The sequence below is a fragment of the Myotis brandtii genome, unplaced genomic scaffold (genome assembly GCF_000412655.1).
Source record: "Myotis brandtii unplaced genomic scaffold, ASM41265v1 scaffold315, whole genome shotgun sequence".
Classification (NCBI taxonomy): domain Eukaryota; kingdom Metazoa; phylum Chordata; class Mammalia; order Chiroptera; family Vespertilionidae; genus Myotis; species Myotis brandtii.
Genome location: NW_005362075.1, coordinates 2076622 through 2086680, shown reverse-complemented (window position 1 = coordinate 2086680; position 10059 = coordinate 2076622).

Below are 10059 nucleotides of genomic sequence, written 5' to 3'. Positions count from 1 at the left end.
ATGGGAGACAGACACCAGGCAGGACAGCACCTGTGAATGAGTGAATCCCTCGTGACTCAGCCCATCTACTGTAAGCATGGCCTGGAGGGGCAGGACAGCATGTTCGCTGCAGCGGCACTGATGGCAGCAGGGCGTTAGAGGAACCTAAGAGACTGTCACAGGGGAATAAATAAGTGAAATGTGACAATGTGATGGATGCATGCTGTGGAATACCATGTGGCACTCTGATGCAATGAACTAAACACTCAATGGTTAGATATGAAAAACAATGTATGTGTGTGTGGTGGGGAGGACTGAGAGCTATCTCCCAATAACTTAAATGTCATTTTTAAGCATGCACAGGATTTTAAGGTACCGTACATACATTTTCCAAGGAGCCAAAGAAAACATTTGAGGGTGGATCTGTGCTAAGCTTGGTGGGAAGGGGGATATTCCAGGGCATATTTTATACATCAAAATAAATCTGAGGAAAGAAATGTAAGCAACTCATAATTCTTCATATGACACCCCATTTTACAGAAGAGGCTTTGGGGGCCCAAGGTCACCTTGAAGAGGTACTGGTGTTCAAACCCGAGTTAAGTGGGGTTAAGTTCTGCTAATAGTATCATACTTGCCCTGGCAGGTGTTGTTCAGTGGTTAGAATGTCAGCCTGCAGACCCAAGGGTTGTGGGTTCAATTCCTGGTCAAGGGTACATACCTGGGTTGCGGGTTTGTTCCCCAGCCCAGTCAGTCAGGGCATGTGCGGGAGGCAACCAATCGATGTGTCTCTCTCACATTGATGTTTCTCTCTCTCTCCCTCTCCCTCCCCCTTCCTTCCACTCTCTCTCAATGGAAAAAAATATCCTTGGTGAGGATTAATAACAACAATATATATATATAGTATCATACTTACTGGCTTATGAGTAAGATACACAAATACATAAGATGCATCCCAATATTATATGGAAAGTTCTGGGGAAATAATTTTGAGATCAGAAGTAACACAACAGAAGAATTAAGAGAACAAAATTAGGCTGCAATCCTAGTTCTGCCGTTTATTAGCTCTGTGAATTTGAGCACACTATTTAATGTCTTTGAGGCCCAGTTTCTTATCTATAGATGGGGATAATAACATCCACCACATAGAGTTGTTATAAGGATTAAATAAGTTTATAGTTATAAAATATATAGAACAGTGCCTGGTACACAGAAAGGGCTACTTTTTAAAAAGTTATTACATAAAATGAAACTTAAAATACACATATCGAATGTAATCTTAAAGTGGTTTTATAAGAGAGAAACACTTTTGTTATGTAAATACAGTTTAGAGGATTCTAATAGAAATTCACAAGCCCCGGAAAGGACAAAAATCCCAAAAGCTAAGAAAAAATGATATCAGTGAATAGTAATACATTGTAAGTAATAAGACACACTGGACTTGCCGGTAAATTAAGCCCATTTCATGCACACAATGATATAAAATAAAAATGCCAAGACGGCATCCAAATTAATAAAAAGCAAGTCACAATGCAAAAATATACTGAAGGAATATTTTTTATGTGGTACCTGCAGCAAAAGTACCAGCTGAAAACCCATCCTTGCAGGATGGTGTGTGTTATCACACGTCCCCACTAGGGGTCGCCCAAGGTCACCCAGAGAATTTGGAAAAAAAAAAAAAAAAAAAAAGAAAATAGATAGATTTGCTTAACTGGAAGTGTAAAAGAAAAGTAAAAAAGGGAAATTAAAATGCTGCCCAGGTTTCTTGCCCAGGGAACTTGGGCTTTGATAGTGCACTTCAGTGAAATGAGGAGGGGTGGGAAGTCCAGGGAGGTGAGATGGGAATGAGGGTTGCTGGAAGGAGAGACTATGAGTTAAGTTCTGTGTTGGAAGTATCCTTTCTTATGTACCTTTGGAATATACAACCAAAATATGTTGAATATACAAGCCTAGAGTTTAGGATGGTAGTCCAGTCTGAACACAGATTTTGAAAATAGCAGCAAATGAGTGGTGACCAAAGTCATGAGTATAGATGAGAGTGCCCAAAAAGAAAATATAGAGCCCTGACCGGTTTGGCTCAGTGGATAGAGCATCAGTGAAATAAGTCAGAGAAAGACAAATATCACATGATCCCACTCATATGTTGCAGGCACATCCCCAGTGGGGGGTGTGCAGGAGGCAGCTGATCAATGTTTCTCTCTCATTGATGTTTCTGACTCTCTATCCCTCTCCCTTCCTCTCTGTAAAAAATCAATAAAATGTATTTTAAAAAAGAAAATATAGAATAGAAAGCACAGGAGGCTGAGAGAGGACCATGGGGGGAACCAATATTTAAGAACTAAACAAAGGAGGTTGAGAAAAAAACAAGACAGCTAGATTAACCAATAGAACAGCACTAAGGAAATTAAGGGGAGATTTTCAAAAATAAAGTGGTTCCAAAGCTCAAATGTCCCAAAAAGTTCAAATAAAATATCAACTGAAAACATGTCTATTGGATTTAACTGAGAAATAATTGGTAACCTTTTCAAGAGAGGGGCAGAGCGCACATTACTGAGGGTTGAAGAGCGAATGAAGGTAAGGTACTGTGGACAGCTCCTTTGTGAGTGTGACTGTGAAGGGAAGAAGAGAATTTGGGGTGGGGAGAGGAACCTCCAGAAGAGGAACTGGGTCATCAGTAGATGTTCTTTCGTTGCCATACATTTCTAATGGGAAAGATTTGAATGTGTTTTTATTCTGCAGAGAAGAAAGCAATGGAGAGAAAGAGAAAATTATAGGTAGAAAATAGAAAGGAAGGTTGACAGAGTAAGTTCTCAGAGGAGACTGGAGTGGTAGCACTAAAGCTCACAGGTGAGCCTTAGATAGGAGGGACTCATCAGCAAAGTGAGGCAGAGAGTAAGAAGCTAGGAAAAGTCCTTGGCAAGTGGAATTGGAAAACTGAGACAGATTGCTGGATAAACTGACCTAGCATTTTACAACAGATGCAAAAGGTCACCTCCCTAGAGATAACATCTAGGCCTCAGCTGTATTTCAGCTCCAGGCCCAGAAAAGCAGGAAAACCAGGTAACAGCAGGACCAGTTGCAATGACTAATGACCTCTGCCCTGGCACTGACCTCAGTAGAAACCACGACCCTGAAAGGGCACACCTGGAAAAGCTGATGAATATTCTATCAACAACCCCCCTAAGACCTCCCCTAAAAATCCTCAAAACAAAGAACCCAGTGCTCTCCCTCCCAGGAGCATACCATTGCCTTTCCCTTCCCTTCCATTCTCCCTTTCCCTTTCCCTCTCCTTCCTCACAGGTGTGTATCTCCTAAACCAGTGGTCGGCAAACTCATTAGTCAACAGAGCCAAATATCAACAGTACAACGATTGAAATTTCTTTTGAGAGCCAAATTTTTTAAACTTAAACGATATAGGTAGGTACATTGTTATTAACTTAATTAGGGTACTCCTAAGCTGGCCTTTGCTAAAAACGTCCTCAATCTGATTGAGGTACATTCGCTGAGGTCGACCCCTTCCAACTCTCCCATCCACACTCGTCTTGTATACTTGTTTCGTCTATCTCCTTTCGTTCATCCTCTCTATATGTCCAAACCATCTCAACATACCTTTCTCAATCCTTGACACTACATCTTTAACTCCACAACGTTCCCTAAAATTAACTTAATAAACTTTACTTAAAGTTTTAAGTCTTAGTTAAACTATAGGTACGTTGAATAAAACTTGATATCATACTTAATAATGATATTATTTATTGATAAAATTAAATTCCTTACAATTTAGCTTACATTACAGGGGTCCTCAAACTTTTTAAACAGGGGGCCAGTTCACTGTCCCTCAGACCGTTGGAGGGCTGGACTATAGTTTAAAAAAACTATGAACAAATTCCTATGCACACTGCACATATCTTATTTTGAAGTAAAAAAACAAAACGGGAATAAATACAATATTTGTATTTGTATGTGGCCCGCGGGCCATAGTTTGAGGACCCCTGCACAATATCCATAAAATTAAATCATGACAATGACTGACAAACACTAATGTGAACAATGGCCTCGCATCTCCTTGGAAAGTTTGGGTAAGTCAGGTCTGTATGTTGTTGCCCGCACATGGTATTTTGTGGAAGAGCCACACTCAAGGGGCCAAAGAGCCGCATGTGGCTCGCAAGCCACCGTTTGCTGACCACTGTCCTAAACTCTAAGGATCCCCAGGAGACTTGCAACCAGGGCAGCAATGGGCAGTGGCAGCTTATCCCGGGCCATCCCCCTGAACCGGTCTCCAAGGCCTTTTTTCTCTGACGTCCAAGTGAGCTAAAGCAGCCCTGCCCTGGCCTATTTCTTTCCTAGAATATTTCTAGAGGGCCAAATCAGCCCCACCGAGGGCTCTCCCATTGCTGCTTTTATGCTAAGCCCTTTCTTGCTTCACTCTCCCCAGCTTTAATAAATGTACCCTCAAAGTCACCTAGATTTCTGTTGTGAAATCTTTCCTGCACGAAGTCAGTAATCCACACACTGATAAATAAATAAATAAATAAATAAATAAATAAATAAATAAATAAAATCCATACACTGCTGGTGGGCCCTAGGCAGACCTACTCAGGGCCAGATTCCTTTGTGGTAACAAAAGCATGACAATGAGAGAGAAAGGCTAGTGCTGACACAGACAAATTTTTACATGGGAGCAATTGCTGTCTGTCTTTTTCCTGGGAAATATCCTATACAATAAAAGGCTAATATGCAAATAGACCGAACGGTGGAACAACTGAACAACTGGTCACTATGACATGCGCTGACCACCAGGGGGCACGTGCTTAACATGGTAGGCGTCAGGAGCAGGCAGCAGAGCACAGAACATGGCGGACATCGGCTGTGGTGGGATGGTGGAGCAGGTGAGCAAGGGTGCCAGTCACTGTCATCAGAGGAGCCTCTGGTGGTTACTGAAAATTCTTTGCTCCCATGCACTGTGGTCACTACCCAGTGCTTGGACCCGCTGCTGGAGCCAGCCCCGCTCACACCTGCTGCCGGCGTCTGGCACCGACCCGATTGCTCAGCGCCATCAGCAGATGTGAGCAGCAGCTGCTGTCCCTGATCACCCCTGAGGGCTTCTCCACCTGGCCCTACTCCTGAGGGGCAATCAGGGCAGCAGCCACCGCTCGCACCCGCTGACAGCTTCAGCCCCAATTGCTCCGCACCATCAGCAGGTGCAAGCGGGGCTGGTGCCATTAGCATGTGGAAGCAGCAGCGAAGGGGCTGCCTGCAGACAGGGGACCAGGGGCCATGGCGGGAGGGGCCAGGTGGGGGCATGGAGGTCGGGCCCAGACCCGCCCCTGTGCCCACCACAGCCTCGCAGCCCACAGTTCTTTTCGAGGTCACAAATTCATGCATTGGGCCCCTAGTTAAATAATATTATCCATAGAAAGTGAGGAAACTGGAGTGGAGATAGAAGCCTAGGAAGAGTGGGAGAGAATTGAAGGATTTTATACTCTGTTGACATGGGCTGCTATGAACCTACATCTACACCAGTGCCCATGTATGTTGTGAGACTGCATCCAGCACCTCTCAGAATCTCAAGTTTGGGAGAAGGATCACCTCAGGTGTGGAGATATGAGTTGGGCGTTTGCAAAACAGGTGTAGCAGATGGGCACAGGGACACAGGAATTAAAGATGTCAGCAAGAAAGAGAATGAAGGATGAAACATACCATAAAATTTCATATTGAATGATAAAGAAATGAAGCCAGGAAGGGGTTGGCAGACTTGGGAGAAGAATGAGGGAGCAAGATACTGGAGATTCCCACAAAGAAGAAGTGGGAGGGATTTCAAATCTATATTAAAGGGAATGTGAAAGGGCGGGTCCTACATTCATAACATGGGGTGTTTCCAAAGTATTCTGATTGTAACTATCCTGCCTAGGGAATTGAGGGATGGGGTAAAGGACAGGTGTGTTTATGAACTGCAAATACTACTTTTAAGAAGTAAAAGCAAATTTCTATTTATCTAAACCTGACAACTTCAAAGAAATGCCAGTTACAGGCATTGTCATATAAAAAGCTAGAGCCAGTGAAAAATTAGGTCCTGCTTCTGATGTGACAATCTGAAAATGGCACATGAATGAGAAGCATGCTCCCACTTTTGACAATAACTGCAATCCAAATATTCTATACCAAGACGGGTCAAGGACCGTGGCTACAGAGGTGTAGAGCTGGATTTTGGGATAGCACATTGAAAGATTACTTACTTCGTAATTTCCTCAGTAATAGCCAAAGTCATGGTCTGAAATTGGTGCTCATCACTGCCCAGCTTTGAGTGCAACCTACGTTGAGACCTCACTCTCCTTCCTTCCGCCCATCTCCCACTTGTGACTCTCATTGCCTCAACTTAATAGGGAGCCAGATAAAAGACCATTGATGCAGAACATACCAGTCAGCCTCCCAGGACAGGAGAGGGGCAAAGAGTAGGTCTGGAGGAGGAAATCAAACTGTCCAGCAGATCTACTTATTGTTGTTGTTAATCCTCACCCAAGGATATTTTCCCATTGATTTTTAGAGAGAAAAGGGGGGGGGGGGAGAGAGAGAGAGAGAAACATCAATGTGACAGAGACACATCAATTGGTTGCCTCCTGCATGAGCCCTGACCAGGACTGGGGATTGAGCCGGCAAGTGAAGTACATGCCCTTGACTGGAATTAAACCCGGGACCCTTCAGTCCACAGGCCAACACTCCACTGAGCCAAACTAGCCAGGGCCCAGCAGATTTAACAAGAATTGAGAAAGCTGTAGTGATTCCCCAGGGTGTGTCTTTAGCTCAGACACTGGTTTAAAGAAATGCTTGAGACTCAGCAGGCAGACTGGGATGAGATCAAAAGCCACAAACCGAACACACAGGAAATTCAGCCCGTAGACAGCTTTTTGTTTGGCCAATAGAACATATGTGTGTATATGTTTTCAAATCAAAGATAGCACATTTCCAAGTGTTTTCAAATCAAGAGATATCACATAAAAACATACATTTCTGCCTTCTTAAAAGTTAGAAGATCTTGCAACACCAGATGCATTTCCTTCAGGGTAAGAATGAGCTGGAGCTGAGTAACGGCAACCCCTTTAGACAGGCCACACCTTCTCCTATTTTTCTCAGGCTCAACCACCTTTTCTTACATGCCTAACACTGAGGTCAAGAGTGAGTTTTCTCCCAGAAGTTCTCAGTGAGCATCAGGCTTGCAGGGGTAGAAAAGTACTTCTTATAGTAGAAAAGTACTTTTCTGTGTTTATGTCTCTGCCAAAATGAGAAAGTAAAAAATAGACCGAGAGGACCAAGTTTTTTCTGAAAAATGGAAAAGAACATTTTCCTTCTGGAAGGGAAGGGTGTTCCTACTTGGTACAAATTGTACACAAAGAGTTTCTGTATCAAAAGAGCATAAGAGACCGTTTTTGTTTGACCCAGCCCACTTCACTCAATTATGTCACCTGCCTCAAACTCTGTAAATATTGCAGCTTGAGATCCAGCACTAGAGCCATGCAGGTGGAAAGCTAAATTTCATGTCACTTACCCACAGTATTCTTTATACTACTGCTATTCCCTGACACTAATGTTAACTCTGCATGTATGGCAATGTCTCTGCGTCAAGGAGCTCCCCACCATACTTTGTCCTCTAAGTAATTTGGAGCATGTAGATCTCAAAGGTTTGCAGCAATGCCAGGTGGAGACATCCTCCAGGGAGGTAGAAAATGGACCTAGAGACACGGACATGTGACACAGAGATGATGGTTCAAGGTATGGGAGTAGATGGGTTCAATTAGTTAAAGGAGTATGGAGAGAAAAGGCAGAGGGCAAGAACAGAGCCATAAGAGGTGTGGGCAATTAAAAATCGAGGAAAGTCAGTTGAATAGAGGGAATTTAATACAGGAAATTGGTAACCCAAGTGATGGAAGTGTTAAGGAACTAAATGGACAATGAAGCAACACAGAGATTAACAATACATTAGTCCCCCTTATCTGTAGAGGTTTCACTTTCTACAGTTTTAGTTACCTACAGTCAACCATGATTCCAATATTAAGTGGAAAATTCCAGAAATAAATAATTTGTAAGTTTTAAATTGCATGCCATTCTGAGTAGTGTAATGAAATTTCTCACCACCCTGTCCCACTCAGACAAGAATCACCCTTCCCTTTGTCCTTAGTAGCCATCTTGGTTATCAGATTGACTGTCACAGTATCGCAGTGGTTGTATTGAAGTTACCCTTATTTTCCTTAGTAATGGTCCTAAAGTGAAAGAGTAGTGACACTGGAAATTCAGATATGCTCATGAGAAGCCATAAAGTGCTTCCTTTAAGTGAAAAGTTGAAAAGAGTACAATAAGATATTTTGAGACAGGGAGAGCACATCCACATAACTTTTAATACAGTATATTGTTAGGATTGCCCTATTTTATTATTAGCTATTGTTGTTAATCTCTTACTGTGCCTACTTTAGAAATTAAACTCTATCATAGGTATGCATATATAGGAAAAGCAGTATATATAGGGTTTGGTACTATCCATGATCTCAGACGTCCACTGGGGGCCTTGGAGCATATCCACCATAAATGAGGGGAGACTATTATAAGCTTTGCCACCAGAGCCCAGAAGCCAGGACTCCAGTGGGAACTAGAACAGGATGGAGACTGACTACCACAAGTGAGAACTACAGGAAAAGGCATGATCTCCCCAACCTGAAAGGACAGAAGAGTCGGAGCCACTGCCAGAGAAAGCAGCTGAGTCTTCTGCCAGCTCCTCCCATTGGCCAAACCTACTCAGAACTGCAGGTTTGATACAGACAGAACAGGGAAAGAGTCAAGAAAAATCTGGGAACAACCCCAAATAACTAGGTGGAAATCATATTTTAAAGGATTTAAGAAGAATTGAGGAATAATAAACAAAAGCAGTAAATGTAGATCACACATTTCAGTCATTTGAGCTGTTTCATTGTTTCAGAGCAAATTTTGCCTTTTGCATTCTTATATTTCTGAGATTTTCAGGACACTAATTCCAAAAAGCTGACTGTTAAAAATCTCCATTTCAAGTTATTTTTCCCCAGATGGTATAGTTTTCCCCCCCAAGTTTCTCCATTCTCCTTTTCTGCTAAAATTTATAGCCTCTTCATTAATTTATAATTTACTTGAGGCCCGGTGCACGACATTCGTGCACTGGGGGAGAGGTCCCTCAGCCTAGCCTGTGCCCTCTTGCAGTCCGGGACCCCTCAGAGGATGTCTGCCTGCTAGCTTAGGCCTGCTCCCCGCTTCTGGCTGAGCAGCGCTCACCCTGTGGGAGTGCAATGACCACCAGGGAGCAGCTCCTGCATTGAGTGTCTGCCCCCTGGTGGTCAGTGCGCATCATAGTGACCAGTGGTTCCGCCATTCAGTCGATTTGCATATTAGTATTTTATTATTATAGGATAATTCCTTTTCTTTTTTAATTTTTCAGCAATGAGGAATTCAGCAGCAAGATGCTGTTGTTGTTATTAGTTTGCAATTACAAAGCAGTAAATCCATTCACTTGAGAGATAGCCAGCCAATGATTTAAAATAACATCTAGGTGAAAGCTAAGGCCACTCACCTATTGACAAGATTATGTTTTCCATTTCTATCATCTGAATAGCTTAGAATATAGAATCTCTATACTCTTCAAGTTACATCCTCCTAAATCAAACAATTACTGTTTTTAATCATGTGGTCAATGAAACAAACTCTGGTTGATTTAAGGCAGCTAGACATTACAGGGAGACGGATCGGGACCAGGACCTGGATTTTGTTTAAAAGCCTACACTGATCTTCAATTTCCTCATCTGACAAATTAGAATAATAACTTGTGCCCTAACTAATTTTTGGAAGATCAAATGAGATAAGTAGTTGAGTGTTCCTTATAAAATGCAGTATAAAAATATATCTAGCCCTAACTGGTTTGGCTCAGTGGATAGAGTGTCAGCCTGCGGACTGAAGGGTCCCAGGTTCGATTCCAGTCAAGGGCATATACCTTGGTTGTGGGCACATCCCCAGTAGGGAGTGTGCAGGAGGCAGCTGAATTGATGTTTCTCTCTCATCAATGTTTCTAAC